Source organism: Protopterus annectens, chromosome 7.part0, assembly GCF_019279795.1.
Source record: "Protopterus annectens isolate FY-2018-M chromosome 7.part0, PAN1.0, whole genome shotgun sequence".
NCBI classification, from domain to species: Eukaryota; Metazoa; Chordata; order Ceratodontiformes; family Protopteridae; genus Protopterus; species Protopterus annectens.
Window position 1 is genome coordinate 438,079,234 of NC_056739.1, and position 18,390 is coordinate 438,097,623.

The 18,390-nt window shown below is 41.9% G+C and overlaps 1 protein-coding gene across 1 annotated transcript in view; it reads right to left on the reverse strand.

Annotated features, from left to right (window-relative positions):
• TMEM256 (transmembrane protein 256) overlaps positions 1-18,390 on the reverse strand; it is a 118,170-nt gene that overhangs the window by 46,865 nt on the left and 52,915 nt on the right. The gene's annotated exons all lie outside the window — the stretch shown is intronic.

Consider the following 18,390-nt stretch of genomic DNA (forward strand, 5'->3'; position numbering starts at 1 on the left):
ATATTTCAGTTTCAGCAAGATAAAGAGGTTTGCCTTTTGTATAGACAACACTGAAATTATACTTTTGCAATTTGAGCATCATGCATTGCAATCTGGCAGGAGTGGTATGCATGGGCATTCTCAAAATAGTGACTAGAGTTTTGTGATCTCTTTCGATCTGGATAGAGATACCATAAATATAAACATGGAACTTTGAACATGCAAACAATTGCCAAAAGCACTTTATCAGCACATACTGCTTTTCAGTTTTGGTTAGAGTTCTGGACACATAGTCATTCTTCAAGAGAATAGACCAGTAGCCTGTACCAAGACCAAATTGGCAATTGCTCTTTGGCATCTTGAGAACTGCAGTTTGCTTTGAAGGCTCTGGTAAATATAAGTAACTTCTCATACCCTGAACTTAACACTTCTGAACATTCAGCTTAATTCACTTCATGTGCTCTTTCCAGAACTTTCTTGAGGTGAGTGTGGCTTCACCATTACCTCCTATTATAATATCATTACTATAACAGCACACAGATACCCAGAAAAAAATTGCTCCATTGCACGCTGGAAGACTTCACTGCAGAATTTATCCCAAATGGCAGTCTCAAAAATCTGTAACAGCCAAAAGGAGTACTGAATATAGTTAGCAATGAGGATTTTAGGTCAAGCAAAATTTGCCAAAATCAACTCTTTGCATCCTAAACAGAGGCATTTGGCATATGAGCAGCGACTTCTTCGACTGCACGCATTCAATGAGGTCTTTTCACTGCTTTGTTGAAATCTCTTGGATCAATGCATATTCTGATATCATCTGAGCTTTTCTTATGAGCCATGACCATGGAACATGCCCATTCATTAGGGGTAAAGAACCTATTGGACAAACCACACATTGTTGCACCATTTTGTCTAGCTCAGCTTTGACTATGTTCTGCAAAGCTACTGGAACTTTCTAAGCTGGTCTAATTTCATGGAGTCAACTGGGAGTTTTGGCTAGTTTGTTTTCAAAAAGATCAGCATAGGTAGAAAAAATACACTGGGTGAAATTAAAATAGTGGCGTTTCAAGCGTACAGGGTGGACTTCCTTATTAAAAGAAAGCAGCCTTATTTTCCAACTGTCTCAGAGGCCTAATGATGACTGTACATGCCTTTTGACTACATATGGCGGTTCCCAGCAGAGTAACATGAAAGCACTACTGAGCCTTCAGTTTGAATTTCTTCACCACCATAAGCAACAAGCTTCGCACACTTTGCCAAATCAAGCTCCTCACCAGCATATACTCTAGCAAATGTTTCTGCAGACATAAAATTGTACTTTGAGTTCTATGCATCTTACATTTATCCGGACAGTGCAAAACAGTTCATTCTTTGCCCATAAATCTACTGCATTGACTGCTTCATTAAGTTGAGTCACATCTTTCTAATTGATCAACTTGCCTCTTTGAATGTTCTCTTTTTAATAAAAGAATGAGCCTCTTTTAATTATCTTTGGAAATGATTCCACTTTTTACATCTGTAGCATTGCTAACCAAAAGCTAAGCACTTTTCACTTTTAGACACATGACTGCCACCTCAATTATGACACTGGACTATGAGGCTAGGTGAGGCACATGCTTTGAATTTGCTGATTCACCCTTGTGCTTCATGGATACTGTGCGCACTCTAGCATTTGCTAAAAAAGGTACGGGGTTTACGAGTTAGTGCTGCAGGGTTCACAGTTGCTGCCATGTGCTTGGACCTGCTAATTTTAAGCACATGCTGCATACAATCAACATTAGCACTAGAAGATACTGGAAGCATGCATTTCTCATTTGTAAGCATATTTGTGTGCCTTTCTGTGAGCTCATATAATCTGACAAATCTCAATGACCTTATTTCAAAGTTAAATCACTGTCACAAAGCAAAATGCTACTGACAGCATCATCTTTAATTACCACACACACACACAAGTCTATCAACTCGTCCTTTAAATCACCATATCTGCACGTTTTTAGCTTTTGTTTCTCAAGTCAGTTATATATGCTGCAAAAGTTTCACCAGGCTTTTGATCTTGTGTAAAATAAGTCCCTTTCCACTGTAATATACGTTTGGGGGTTACACATTTCACTAAATTTACATTTTAAGCACTATGGGTTTTCCCTTGACTAAGCTGGTACCACTATATGACAGTTTCCCCCCTCCCCTGCAAAAATAGCAAGTTCATACACAAATGAACACTCTCTTTCTATGGCTTATGAACCAGCTAAATAAGCAGAATAAATGCCTTTGCACGGTCATCTTTATCAGAAAATGCAGCTTGTACGAAAATATTGTACTTCTGCTCAAACTCTTCAATCCTCGGTAATATTATCAAATGCAAGAGGAGTTGGTCTACGAAATCCTTCAGCCATGCCAACAAAGTATGCCCAAACACCAAAAAAAATGGCTCTTGTAATTATATATGAGGATGCACACAGCCAGTATTTGTAACAATATTCAAATGCACAATAAACTCTTTGAAATACTGTACTTTCCGGAATACGCTTTGAAATGGCTGTAGTTTGCAAAATGACTGCACTGTCATACTGCAATGTATACTTCGGATATCTTGAATAGCTTTAATTAATGGGAAAAAGTAGCTCATAGCAAAAAATTGCAGTTTTTTTTTAGCAATATGTCGTAGTTTTGGACATTTCGTTTAGTTAGAAATTCATTTTGAGCGTTCAAAGTGCTTAGTTTTATATTTTCTGACTAAGAAATCATTTAAGTAAATTTTGGTACCTGAAATTTGTTTCTGACTGGTTCTGAGAGTTGTACATGCAGTAGGGATTATCTATTCCTCTATATTCCACCAACATTAACAGAGTGCCTTCTGGTCTTGCATCTGAATTTCTAAATCCCATTATGACACCATGCCGCTCGTCTTGTCTTAAAATTGAAGACGAACAGGCGGAGTAGTTTGTTTATATGCTTCACTGCACAGAAACACATCAGGATGGATAGCAGCAGTATAAAATAAGAACAAACTGATTAACTGACAGACTACACAGATATTTATGCTTACATCTCAACAACATACTACAAAATGGCAGTTAGGCTTGCATGTGCTCAGTATTTACACACTTGTGTAAGCCCATGGAAAGCTTCTTAACATTATACATACATGGTGATCTAAAGTATTATTGTGCAAACCCAGGCCTGACTGTGTGAAAACGTCTAGTATATCTTACAGTATAAATGGCCTTGAGCAGGTCTCAGGAGAACCACACTCACTGCAGAGGTCTTCCCTGATGAACTGAGGTCACAGAGAGAAGTTCAGTTTTTTTACAGAAAGCCTTTGCATAGTAACTTTATTGCAAAGACACACAACTGCCGTTATTTGAATATTTTGGCATTCAAGAATGCTACTGTTCTGTAACTCTTGGGTTTAAATTAAGGTTGTTCCTTTGTCGGGGGAGGAGCTTTGCACAGCTGGTACTATTCCCTCTTTGTTAGAGGAGATATTTGAAAAGGGAGGGAACTGTCAGTCTTAGAAATTAATGTGATGCCTTCTGACAAAATCAAGAGCCATTTGTCTTTACAGCAACTTCCCAATTGTAAATATAATAACCTGTCAGATGGAATTTACATGAAGTGGCAACTTGGTGGATATATATTTGAGGCACTTTTCAAACATCAGTGGAGGGGGATCACCCACAACTCAATCAGGAAGGAAGGAGAGTTCAAAGTAAATGTGAATAAAGAAGTAACACACCCACATCACACACAGTGCCAGTTGGTTAGTTCTTAGCTAGACTGTGTGCCATTTTTAGATCCTTCTGTGCACGTGCCTGGGTTTTCAATGGGTACTTTCAATTTCCACATTCCAAATACATGCTGTTGCTGAAATGGTGATCCAATTTGCCCTTGTGTGTGTGTGTGTGTGTGTGTGTGTGTGTGTGTGTGTGTATAACAGAGTAACATAATTCATCTGCGCTTTCTTGCACTGAACTGCTTTCCAGCAAGCAGTCTGACAACTAAGCAACCAGAGGATATAAAATTAGAAGTTTTGTACCTACCATAACGTTCCATGTTAGTTGTCTTCTCGCCTTCTTTCTTGCTGGATGGGATCGGCTCCGACTCGGCCACTCTGAAAGCTCGAGAGCTAGTTTCACCGGCTCGAGGCTCCCCTATATCCCACAATGCTAGGCGGTAACTTCCTCAGATCTCGTTTGAAAGCTAAAACCAGCAACAAAATTCCATAAGGAACAAAGAAACTCTTCTAGGTCTGTCCTGGCTAGGGGGAAGGAGGGTGGGACGCAAGAAAGAAGGCGAGAAGAAGACAACTAACATGGAACGTTATGGTAGGTACATAACTTCTAAATGTTAAGTTGTCAATCTCGCCTTCATTCTTGCTGGATGGGACCACGTCCCTAGCACCTTGTCCCGGGTGGCCTATCGGAACAGACTCTTGAGTACAGTGGAACCAAAGTTGGCCCGGTCTCTAGAGGCCAGGTCCAACTTATAATGAGAAATGAAGGTATGGGGAGAAGCCTAAGTAGCTGCAGAACAAATCGAATCAATAGGCAGCCTATCTTGGAAAGCTACCGAGGTGGCTAAAGCCCTAGTTGAATGAGCCCTGCGTTTGGATGGCAACCGTTGATGTCTTATTTCATACACTAGGGTAATCAACGAAGTGAGCCATCTAGAGAGAGAGAGACTTTAGAGACTGGAAGGCCCATTCTACCTTCGGCATAAGAAACAAACAGTTGGTCAGATTTCCTGAATTGTTTGGTCCTATCTAGATAGTACCTAAGCTGGCGGTGAATATCTAAACTGTGCAACTTTTGTTCTGACCTATTAGAATAATTTGGGAAGAACACAGGAAGCTCAATGCTTTGATTCAAATTTGCCAATGAAGCTACTTTGGGTAAAAAAGACAGGTTAGTACGCAAGGAAACCCTGTCTTTATGAAATACCAGATAAGGAGGTCGACTACACAGAGCATGAAGTTCAGAGACACTTCTAGCTGAGGTGATAGCTACTAAAAACAGTGTCTTCCAGGAAAGTAATTTCACAGAACATGAAGCCGCAGGTTCAAAGGGGGGAAGAATTAAGGATGCCAGAATCAAGTTGAGATCCCATAGAGGAGGAGGATCTTTGATGGGTGGTTTGAGTAGAAAAACTCCCTTGAGGAGGAGGATCTTTGATGGGTGGTTTGAGTAGAAAAACTCCCTTTAAAAAGGCCTTGCAGAGTTTGTGAGACATGATAGAGGACTCAGACTCCAACATGAAAGTTCGAAATTGCAGCCAATTGAACTCTAATGGTAGAAGGGGACGAACCTGCATGGAAAAGTTCGGCTAGAAAGTCTAGAACTGTTTGAATAGAAGCAGTGAAAGGATCTATGTTCTTTGACTGCGCCCAAAAAGAAAAACGTTTCCACTTGCTAGGATAAATCTTCCGAGTGGAAGATTTATGAGGCGCAATCAAGATATCTCTGAGTGAGAAATCAAAGGAAGCCTGGCTAAGGTCGGAATTGGAGGAACCAAGCTGTGAGGTTCAGAGAGGGCAGGGAGTGGTGCAACTGACCCAACTGATGGGTCAAAAGGTCTGGAACTGGGTCCAGATGCCAAGGTTGTTCTAACAGATAACGGTGAAGAAAGGGGGAACCAAATTTGTCGAGGCCAGTAAGGGGCAATGAGGATCATAGAAGCTTCCTGAGCGATGGCTTTCTTTATCAGCTGGGAAATCAGTGGGAAGGGGGGGGAGGCATAGAGAAGTCCCCGGGGCCAAGCGTGCACTAGAGCGTCTCTGCTGGGAAGGCCTGGTTGGGGAAAGAGGGTGAAAAAATAGTCGCACTTGCTGTTTTGGGGAGTAGCAAAAAGGTCGCAGCAAGGCCTGCCCCACTTTCGAAAAACTTTCTCCAACACTGAGTTGTTCAGAGACCACTCGTGAGGCATGAGAATAGCTCTGCTCAATTTGTCCGCAATCACACTGGACTTCCCGGGAATGTGCGTTGCTAACAGAAATCGCTGAGAAGAGATCGCCCATTGCCATAGTCTGAGCGCCTCTCGACATAGGGGGTAAGACCTGGTTCCGCCTTGTTTGTTGATGTACCACACTACAGACATGTTGTCTGTTTGGATTGCTATAGTTCCTATGGGAAGAGAGTCTTGTAGGGCTTGCAACGCTAGGAGCACTGCTCTCATCTCTAGAACATTTATGTGCAAGTGGCACTCGAACGGTTGCCACATGCCCTGGACTGTCCTGCCCTGGAAATGCCCCCCCCACCCGATTAGGGAGGCGTCCGTTGTCACTGTAGCAACCGGGGGGGGGCAAAGGGTCTCCCTAGGAGGAGCTGAGGGGATGAGATCCACCAAGAAAGATGACTCTTGCACGATTGAGTTATCCGAATAGGATGGGACATTGGAAGGCTCTGATAAGACCATTGTGTGAAGAGCATCCATTGTAAAATCCTCATGTGGAAGCGGGCTAATGGTAGGAGAGGGATGGCCGCAGCCATAATTCCCAAGACTTTCAGGATCTGTTTGGCCTCGACTTTGTTGTTCTGTAAAAGAGGAAACACCTGTTTGTGAATGTCTGTTATCCTCTGCTCTGCGAGTCTGGCTGACATCTTGACTGTGTCTAGATTTGCGCCTATGAAAGTAATAACACGACAAGGCGACAAGACAGACTTTTCGTAGTTTATTGAGATGCCTAGAGCCTGACATGTGCGAAAGGTGTAGTCTCTGGCGAGGAGTAAGAGATGCCTGGTGGGGGCTGTAAGGAGCCAGTCGTCTAAATAAGGAAACACCTGGAATCCTTGACGTCTCAGATGAGAAGCTACCACTGCCATGCATTTGGTGAACACTCGGGGGGCTGTAGTGAGACCAAAGGGCAGGGCTCTGAATTGAAAATGACTGGTTCCCAGTCTGAAGCGGAGAAATCTCCTGGAGCGTCGATTCGTTTTGATGTGATAGTATGCATCCTGGAGATCTATAGAGCACATCCAGCTGTCCCGTTCCAAAAGGGGAAGAATGGACTGCAGCGTGACCATCCGGAACTTTGATTTCTTGACAAACTTGTTCAAGTTGCAGAGATCCAAAATGGGTCTCCAGTCCCCTGTTTTCTTTGGAACCAAAAAGAATTTGGAGTAGGTTCCGGATCCTACCTGGACTGCTGGCACTGGTTGAATGGCTCTTTTTACGAGCAGCTTTGAAATTTCTAATGCTGCTTGTTCCCTTTGACTGGGTGGAACGTCTGGAAGGGATTTGTTGGACAGTTTCAGAACGAAGAGAAAGGGAATTCTGTAGCCTTCGGAAATGATAGACTGTACCCACTTGTCTTGAGTTAGGGATAGCCAGACTTTTGGGTACAGTGCCAACCTTCCCCCGACTGCCTCCGAAGGTGGACAGTCGGGCAACACCTCAGGGATGCTGAAAGGGCTCGTCGGAAAAGGATTCTCGATTGCCCTGATTCTGCGGGCCCCCTCTGCCTCTGGGGCGGCGTCTACCATTGTTGTTCCCCCCTCTGCCTCTAGAGGGGAATCGACTCTGTGCGTCAGGCAAGTCTCCTTGAGATTGTTTCCGGAACCACATCTTTCCCCTCTTCTGATCTTTGGGGTAAGGTCTAGGAGTAGAAAAACGGACTCAGACGGCAGAAAGTTTTGCCATCAGTCTCGCACCTAGTCAAGGTTTCCTTCACTTGAGGACCAAAGAGGGATGATCCATCAAAGGGGGAATTAGTGAAGGCCGCCTTAAAGGGGTCCGCAAAATTACAAAGCCACATCCAGGCGTGTCTACGCAAGGCTACACCTGTACCTGCTGCTCTACTTGCTCCATCAGCCGCATATGAAAGGAGGCGCATGGAGGAGTTGGTGATAGAATTAAGGGTAGTCAGCTGCGAGTTCATCCTATCCTGAAAACCCGCAGCTGTTGGGTCCTTCAGCATTTCACTCGCTTCCTTGAGTAAATCCCTCTGAAGTAGAGTAAAATGGCACAGGTAATTCAGCAATTTCATTGTAAAAGTCGCTGACGAGAACATCCGCTTCCCGTACCTGTCCATCGACCTAGACTCCTTGTCAGGATGAACAGGTACTGAAGGATCAGCTAGCTCCTTCTTGGTAGCTGCAGCCACCACCATAGCATCAACAGAGACGCCCTTGGTCAGAAATTCTTTGTCTTTGTGGGCCGTGATAAACTTAGATGTCTCCTGGGGGTGGGTTCCACTGAGTCAGGAGCCGCCCAAGCCTTCTTTGCCACCACCTGCATAAGGGGGTCAAAGGGAGGGGACACCCAGGAGGTGGAAGGGCAAGAGCCAAACACCTCAAGGTACACTGATTCATCCTCTGAAGAGTTGAGGGCTGGCTAATTCCCCCTCTGTTTTAACATTTCAAGGATGTCTGCAAAGGAGACATCTTCAGAGGGGGAACAAGGGGAACCTTCAGAATCCTCTAAATCAGTGTCAGAGGTGACAGACTCAGGTGAGTCAATGTGCTTCCTCTTACACTGCCTCTTCCTAGGGGGCTCTCCTACAGGATCAGGAGAGGCCTCGGAAGAGGAGGAGATCCCCACAGGGGAAACTTGAGGAGCTGGCTCTCTACGGTCGGGGACAAGAGAGTGAGTAGACATCACCAGAGGCACCATGGAGGGAAGGGCAGAAGGAGCCGACTGTGGATTAGAACCAGGTTCTAACACGCTCCTCATGACCTCAAAGGCACCCCTGTCAGGCAGAGCCGGAGGTCTCCGTTCCGAAAAACTGAAAACCCCCCCCGGCACCGACAGTGATGGCTCTGAGGCCGATGTCTGAGCCGAACTCACCAGCGCCGAAGCACCGAGAGGGAGAGCGGGGTCGGACAACGGTCTGATGCCACTCGCCCCCTCGGAGCCGACGAGTGAAGTCCGGCGCCGAGATTCTTCCAAGGAAGAAATCGGAGCAGACGACTGAACCGAAGACAAGGGTATCGGTTCCGACGCCACCACAATCTCGGGTCCGAACCGCCCCGGCTCCGAACTCAAAAGAGTCAGAGGAGGAATATTTTGAGTGGTGGGAATAGTCTTTGACTGTTGAGTCGGACTTTGAAGCATTTGGGCTAATGCCTCGGACTTAAGAAGTCGACTCACTACTCTTTGAAGGTCGTGGTCCGATAACCTAGAAGACCTAGAAGAGTGAGATCTATGGCTCCGTTCAGACAGCAAAGGTGAAGCTGGAGCCGAATGAACGGAGCCGATAGATGGGGAACGGGACCTCTTCTTAGTTATCGGCTCCGACAGCTTTATCGGAGCCGACTCAGTTAGGTCTTCCTCGGCTCTGGCCGGAGCAGAGGACAGCACAGGTACAAGCATTCGAGGTTCATCGGCTCCGGCCGGAGCCGATGTTCGAATGGACTTAGAGCCCCCAGAGGTCGGCTCAGAGGCTGGAGACGAAGGTCTGGAGGACTTAGAGGGTCTCCCCGATGACTGAGTGGAGGGACCCTCAGGCTTTAATAACCCTCTGAGGATTAATTTATTTTTTCGCTCCTGCAGGACTCTAGGGCTGAAACCATGGCAAACAGCGCATGAGTCCTGCAGGTGCAAAGGTCCCACGCAGTACACACAAGAAGTGTGACCGTCTGTGAGAGACATCTTCTTACAGCACGAGTCACACTTCTTGAAGCCTGAGACCTTTGATTCTTTGGACATGTCCAAAGAGGATAATAAAATGTAATCACAAACACACACACACACACACACACACACACACACACACACACACACACACACACACACCGATTACACTTTAAAAATAATAAACTTTGAATTAAAACTTCCAAGGTTTAAACTAAAAATTTTTCCCTACAAAAACACAGACACTCCAACTACCAAGGGAGGGAGGATAGGGCCTAAAGCCCAAGGGAAAGGTTAGATAATTTAGGATAGGAAGATTGGTGAAAAAATTAACTAAAAGGGATAAAGGTAATTAACAATATAAAGTTATACAAGGGAGCTAACTTAAAGGGGTTTTCTGATGACTAAACTTGTCAAAATGTTTAAACTAACCTGAGCCGGTTGAAAAGAGCACCTCGATCGCGTAGCGGCAAATGAGATCGGAGGAAGTTACCGCCTAGCATTGTGGGATACAGGGGAGCCTCGAGCCGGTGAAACTAGCTCTCGAGCTTTCAGAGTGGCCGAGTCGGAGCCGAGGATCGGCTCCGAACCCATCCAGCAAGAATGAAGGCGAGATTGACAACTTAACATCCAGCTGTTATGAACTAACTTGAGCTCCAGTTTTCACAACAGTACTGGATACATTTTGTAAGAGAGAGCATCTTAGCTTCTGGGCTATTTATCATTTCAAGACAACCTTATAACAAGATCACTGCTGTGACATCAACCACTCCCTTTGCAACAAGTGTAAATCGGTAGACAAATTGATACCAGGGTGACCCTATGTGGTCAGGCTTGATTTAGGATGAAGGGGAACATCATCATGTGCTTGAAAAGGGGGGAGAGCTTTGTGTGTCTAATTAAAGGGGTGCACATGGCTAGGAATCTTATGGTCCCCATGATCTATTGCCTAGGTCCCCATGATCTATTGCCTAGTATCACTCATGTCTCTATGTAAACAGGCCCTAAGCTTCAGAGATTTTAAGTGCCCAACACTGATAAAACAAGCAGTGGGGAAAAATGTTCAGATGTGTTCGCTCATTAAAGTTTACATGGTTAGCAGATTTACCTAGTTCTCTATTCAAGTAATATCTAAGCAATTTAATCACATTTAACATTGCAGTCTTATTGATATGTATGTTTGGAGTTATCACCCTGAGGGAGTCTGAAAATGTGCAAAACTAGCACAGCTCTCATTTTCTTGTTAACACACATTTGTCAGCTCTTCCTAATTTTCCCTTGATAAGGGCTAAAGATAAACTACTACAGCTATTAATGGAAATAAATTAAGATGTGGAACCCACATCTTTTAATGCAAAAATATAAAGGCCAGTGGGGGTCAATACAAGCTGTTTAAACTGAGTCTAAACTATGTATTATGCCTGCAGGAAGTACATTTTGCACATTAGAAATTTCCCTTCAGCCTTTATTATTACTCCCTCCCACACTCCAGTTCCTTACTCTTCTACAACCACTTCCACCACCAGAAAATCCGGAAAGGAAAATATTTTAATAAAGCAGTATTAAATTAATCCTATGTAGAAAAAAATAATGTTAATGCAAGCCTCAGTTAAATGACATTTAGAGATAAGACTTTGACAAGTTATCCCAAAAGGCTGCCCAATGTCAGCTGGAGCCTAATTACCATGGAAAAGCAGTTGTTGTTTTTATTTTAGTTTTGATCTAGGAAGGCCTGTCTCCATCTCTCCCCAAAAAAAGTAATAACAGCTTTTTTTAAATATATATTCTGTATATATTTACTCCCCTTCCCTTTTTACTAATGGGGTCACGTGACTTAAATTTTTATAGTTAAAGAAGGTGATCTCAGAGGTATTCCCCCAATTTAAAAATTCTTGAAACACTAGCTGTCACAGTCACAGCACATCAGTCTGAAGAGCGAGACAGACAAGTAAGCCTGAACCAAAGGCTGAGATTCACTCTACTAAGCACTGGGGCACTGACTACATCAGGATGCTGAACTGCATACAGTTGGTTATACAATATTTATGTCAAGTTCATTAAAATTAAGCTTCCTTTACCACTTAAAATCTGTATATGTTGCACTATTTACTTTAGCATGCATTAAAGAACAGAACTGGAAAATGCATTTGCAGAAGTAGAAATGTATTTAACAGGGTTTACTATAGGAGTGGTGAAACTGCCTTGGTCGACTGGCACATGGCCGAAAGGCAGTTTCCCAGATAGGCAGAATGTCAACCCAAAATAGATCGAGTTACACTACAGCAAACGGGTAGAGCAGGTCGATCATTTTGGTTCAGTATTGCGCAGGGAGGTTGCGCTTCATTGAGGAACAGAGAATTAGCCCATTTCCTCACTGTAGAGCGATGTCGAAGTTGGTATATTTAATATACAGGTGGTGATGGGGGCAGACCCCCCACATGGGGTGTGCTGGGTGTGCATAACCCCCCTGCAAAATACTAGAAGTAACATACCATTGACTGTAGAGTTCAACGGTACGTTAATGTGCATAGCAGGAAGTGAGTGATGTCACCTCCTGCTATGTCAAATACATCGAACCATGGTGGTCGATATATTCAGTTTCGCTTTGGGTTTACTTTCTAAATTTCAGATTCAGCATTTCAAGTCGACCTTTGTTATAGGTCTACCGAAGCCGATTCAAACTTTCAACAGTAAACCTTTAACAGCAGTATTGCCTTCTAGCACTTTGCTCACATGTTGCACATGGGCCATGCAGAGTTGTATGTCATGTCCCTCCATACTCATCAAAATGTATTTTAGCTCAACCGCTCCCATGGCACAGAGTAGTGAAGACTTAACTGTGACCCAGCCAAGCCATGCTGGGCTAACGGCATAGGCACTGCAGTGGGCGGTGAAGATGGAAGTCCGTGGGTGCTGCAGGATCACCCATCACACGGCAAGGGCGGTAGCCTTGATAGTTACTTGGGTGTTACCCAACTGGAGCATACACCTACGAAGTTTGGGCCTGGTGAGAATTCCGCCACTTAGAGGTTACTATGCATGCTGTATTCCTGGCATGATGTGTAAATAGTGTCAGGTATACATTCAGAGGCCAGTCAGCTATCAAAAATCTCAAGGAAGCTGCTAAAGGGGAACAGGAGCTCCTCAGGGGTCTACCTTATTTGCTCACCTACTTCCAGTCTGTCTCCAGACTCACCTCTCACAAGGGACTAAGCTTGCATGCCTGATATAGGAAATGAATAAGCTTTGGCTACTATGTGAAGAACAGAACTGGGCCCAACATCCGCCTTGAACAGGGAAGCTGACAGGCCTGCAAAGGGAATGAGGACCCTTGACCAGTCTCTTGACACAGTATGATCTGGGCTGGCAGACTACTTTACACCCTGTGGACCCAGTCACAGTCCCTCAGGAGAATGGAAAAATGGGTCATTTGGGAGCTAGTGGTGGGTGCCACTTGATATAAAAAAAAAAAAAAAAAAAAGGCATTTTAACATAAGCAACCATCATACCAGTTTTTTGCCAAATGTGATATATGCCGAACAGAAATGTAAAAAAAAAATCTAACAAAATCTGGGTATACCTAGTTGGAAGACGACTAAAGCCAATGCCTGTGCTCCACTGTGATCTTGAAAATTTATAGATATCCAAGTCAATTTTTAAAATACATGAAGGATGAAAAAGGGATTTCTTAAAAATGTGCCGCACAATCAGTAGCAGACTTACTAAATTACCATCCTGAATACAGACATCAAGACCTGAAAAAGCAGTGTTCACTGACATGACAAAAGCTTTTCATTCAGCAAAACATTTATACTTTCAGTGGGATCCTTGCTAGGTCTCTTAACCGCAGAGATTAGTTAGCTTAACAAGCATTTCCCACAGAGTACTTTCTGCTCTGCACCTGCTCAGGTAAGAAGTACTTCAGGGCTATGTTTTAGAGCCCCACTCTTCATTATGTATAATTACTTTCTCTTGGAACTCACTAGATAACAAGTAGTCCTCTGTGTAGGAGACATTGGCATTACATGTGATGGCATCAGCTATGCTTGCAAGAGGACATTGCACTGACTTAGTTTAGGCTTGCCCTAGAGTTACTTAACAGAGAAGGGGAAAGTATCACAGGGACTCCTCTTCAAATATGATCTAGTTACAAAGCAAATCATCTAAAATATCATACATGCAAAGTATGTGAAGTTAACAGAAAAGATATGTACAGAAAGACCTAAAGTGAAGTCATTTTCAAACAAGCACACAAAGTAACGGAAAATCGTCAGTAGCAAGTGAAGATTTAAATGCCCCTAAAGTAAAGGCAGCAGAAAAAAAAAAAGTAAATTAGACATCTATAACGTACGCACCTATGCATGGACATCCTTATCCAAAAAAGGAAAAGCAGACCTCACCAAAAATGCATCAGGTTGTGGTTGCAGTGCTCTTGGTTGGTTCTTCTGAGTGGAAGAATCAGGAGAAATTAAACAAGAGCTGTCAGCTGACTGTAGAGACGATTAGAGGACAAGTAGCCTGGTTCTGAAACAGCTTCTGGAGCATTAAAGTAAGGAAGTTCTAAACTAAACTGGGAATTACAGTTTTTAATCCTAGTACAAGGAAGGATGTACTCTCAAATGAGCTGAGAGCAATAAAAGAACATGCAGCGAAGCCACAAGTACTGACCATGGAGTTGACAAAATTGCAGAACAGAAACCTAGCAATCCATGGAATTAGACAGATTAGAAATGCCTTACTGGAAAGTCTGTTACCAAGATTTAGAAGCTTCTAGATCTTAGAGCAGAAGAAAAACAAAGTTTGAAATGGCACCCATTAAGAATTTTTGTTCTTGCCTGGCATAAGTGAAAGAAGAGAGTAAGAGGAGTTTCAAATGCAAGAAAGCTAGATATTATGTCGAAAGTACCAAGTACCACATTGCAATTCCACTTTATTTTGTCAATAAGAGAAGGTGGGACTAAGGTTTTTTTGGAGTACTCGAGTAAATCACCAAAAGACCTAAAAAATGAGAAAAAGGAACAGCTGTGCATGTAAACCTACCATAACAGTATATGTTCAAATGACCACCGCTACAGCAGTCTAAGCTAATGGGTTAAAAAGATACAACAGCTGGCAAGCTTTCAAAGCTTCAGAGCACCTTTCATACACCCACATCATTGGCTTGAGCTGAGCAAAGAGTTTAAACCAAAAACACAATCTAAGAACCAAATCCGAAGCAAAAACCATAATGGGAGGAAGTGAGTCTTTGAGATAATGATGGACCTGATATGGACCTGATATTATTCACAATTTAACAAGTGATTTTAATATTTATAATTACACTACCAATGTATATGGAACAGAGTATGCTGTATTACTTAGCGGCTACACTTTTGCCCCTACGGTACATTCTAAGACAAACCATTTTGCTCAATTTAAAACTTTATTGGGAAACTTAATTTGAAATTGTTTTTTTGGTGGCGTAAACAAAAAAGTCAACCCAAGAAATTTAAACACTGAGTTTATGTAGCAATTGTGTGGGAATAAAAATATTCGAGTTAAGAAGCATAATATGCATAACAACCACCCCTGCCCCATTAAGATACATCAACAAAATGTTCGTATTTTTGAATGCCAAAAATTTTTACGAATAAACCACCCTTAAATTACATGCATATTACATTTTATATATATATATATATATATATATATATATATATATATATATATATATATAAATTTTTTTTCCTTCGGGATATGGTTAAGGCAAAACTGCAAAATTGGAGAGGGTGATTTTTAAATGAAATTTCCAACTGTACCCGATATATCTGGTATCCCAAAGATGCATAAAAATCTTGTAGACCTGCCCCGATGAGGCCTATTGTCAATGCAGTACCTCCAAGATATATCTCTTGTCAAAATACATTGATACTAAGGCTCAAAACGTTTGGATAGTTACCCACACATGTCGAGATTCTTGGGATTTTTTTTTTATTCAAATTGCAAAATATACCATAGTCTGAAAATTTAGAGGATTGGACCATAGATGTGGCTAAAATTTCACATGACCAGGGTTTAGAATGGTTTTGGGAGTTTTTGGAAAGTTCAGGAAGGTTGAATAATGATGAAGTTAATACCCTGACTTCCCTTAGGGAAATGGTTTTGGATTAAAACTTAGTTTATACTGAAGGTCAATATTTCCAGCAGAAAAAGGGTGTGGCAATGGGTGCAGCTTGTGCCCCATTGTACGCCAATATTGTGCTGCAATGAGAGAAGCATTTTATTTTTAACCATTCGGGTTCTGTCCCCCGGAAGCTATAGGTTCATTTTTTGAATGACATTTATTGCTGGGAAGCAACTGAGGTTGAAGTTAAGAGGTTTAATTACTTACCTCAACTCTATTACTTTTTTAAGATTTACCTATACGGTTAGCCCTCACAGCATTAGTTATTGCGATGTTTCGATTTCCAAGGATATTATTAACAAGACGAAAGTGTCTAATAGTAAGCCTCACTATTCTAATGCTTTATTGCATTATTCTAGCAGTTACCCCCAACATATTAAGAGGGGGATTATTAAAGGACAGTTTGTCCGTTTTAGCCAGAATGATTTCGGAAGATTATGACTGAGATAAGGGACAAAAGTTGCCTGAAATGTTTTATTCCAGGGGGTTATCCGGAGGTTTTAGAGATCTATATAAAAAGAGAAGTGGATTCTACATGGGAGAAAGGTATTCTTACCCCACTGTTAAAAACGTTTTGTGATTTTCCTGTTGAGATTTCCAGGAATATCCACAAACAAAATGAAAATATTTTTGATTGTGCTTTTATTACTACATATACTGAGGATTATAGTGGCATTTTAAGTATCCTTCTCAAGAATTGGAAAATATTTTCTTGCTTTGGGAAAACTCTTGATACTCTTGGTACAAGACCACAAATTGTGTACATGATTGGGAGACCAATTAAGGGGTTTCTTGAAATGGCTCCTCCTTTGTCTAATAGAAAGGGTACTTTCAAGTGTGGATTCTGTAGACAACGTAAGTTTATTTTAGAAAAAAGATAGTTAGTTGGGAAGCATGACTTTATACCTCTTTTCATTGTACTTCTAATTCTGTGGGGATTATTTACATGGTGAAATATTTTGCAGTGTAGTGGGTTTTATGTTGGAAAGACAAAACAGAAATTTAGGGAACGAATATATGAACATAGTTTGGACAGAAATGAAAACCTGAAAAACTCCCTATATAAACATCTTCGACTCTTTCAAGAGCATTGCTTTGCTTTTTTCGGCTTAGATATCATCTCTAAAAATATGAGGGGTGGATCCTGGGAGGATTTAACTGAATACACGGAAATGTGGGAAATTAATTAAATTGAATGCGTGCGACATTTTGAATGAGCATATTTCCATTGCTAGCATACTACATCTTAAATCTTATATTAAAGTTTTTTTGTAATCTAGTTCTTTTGTGTTTTAAGAAGTTAATAGATTTTAATATAATTTTAATGTTTTATAATTGTATGACACCTTGTTTATTGGATTTCTTAATCATGTGATTTAGGTGCAAATAAGTATTTAAACAGGTAGATGGGATGTGGTTTTATGGATTCTGAAGAAGTCTTAAGATACAAACAGACGTAAGCACTTAACCTTTTTTTTTCTGGTTATGTAATAAAAGTCCATTTTGTGTGGAGTTACTACATCGGCATTGTTTTTTACTTAAACTAACCTAAACAGGTTTTAACACGAAGCCTTTCAGAGCTTTCATAGAACAGACAGGAGGCTAACTATTACCCTGACATGGGCAATGCTAACCCACAACCAACAATCATCCTGGCATAAAAATATACAAAAAAAAAACAAGGGGAAGGGAGCGGCTCTTGCAGCAGTAATCATTTGAACATGTTATTTTAAGTATATCTACTTCCACTGCTATTATGCTCTTCATATGGATTACTGCTGCAGTAGTTTAAATTGCATGGGCAGATTACCACAACTTAACAGGATTGAGAGGTGGAAGGGGAAGGGTCCAGGGATCCCTGGGGAATGGTCCTAGAAAAGCATGTCAGTGACCTGGAGAATTAATCCAATTTATGGCACTTTGATAAAGTTATGTTCAGGGGACCAAACTGCTACTTCTAACAAATCCAACTCTTTCCAAGAAGCCTTATATGAAACTAAAACCCTAGCAAAATGAGCACTGATTCTGCCTGAAATAGTTTTGTTGTGGTGGGTATAAATAACCAACCATCAGGAAACAAACATTCTGAATTGACACAGATTGCACCCTCCTTTTACGGTTACAAGAGGAGAACAGATCAGGGACTCTGCAAATTTTTTTTTCTGACAAGATGGACATCCAAGTTAAGAAATATCCTTATCTGCCTCAGGTAAGTTCTATAAGAAATAGAAGGAGATGGATAGCATAGCAAAAGGAAAACTATAATACCATCATATGGATAAATAAATGGTTAGTTTTAAAGGATGTCCCATCTTTGTGTAAAATGAGATAAGGTGACCCACCACAAGAGTATACAACTCGGATATGCTTCTTGCAGAAAGTCAGAGCAATTAGTTATACTGTATTTCAGGTCAAGAATGTCATGACAACCTGATAAGCTGGTTGAAGTTGAAAAAAAGTTAAACTGGTTGAAGTTGAAAAAAAGTTAAACTAACAGCAAGTTAAGATCTCATGGAGGAGCCACCTGAAATCTTGGAGGCTTCACAAGCGACATCCCCTTCCATGCAGTCTTATCTGAAATGACCAACACATTAACCTTGTTTGAGGAGAAAGACTGGCCATACTATAGTAACTCACAAATAATGCAAAACCAGGGAACACTAGCCCTGAATGGGTGCTGG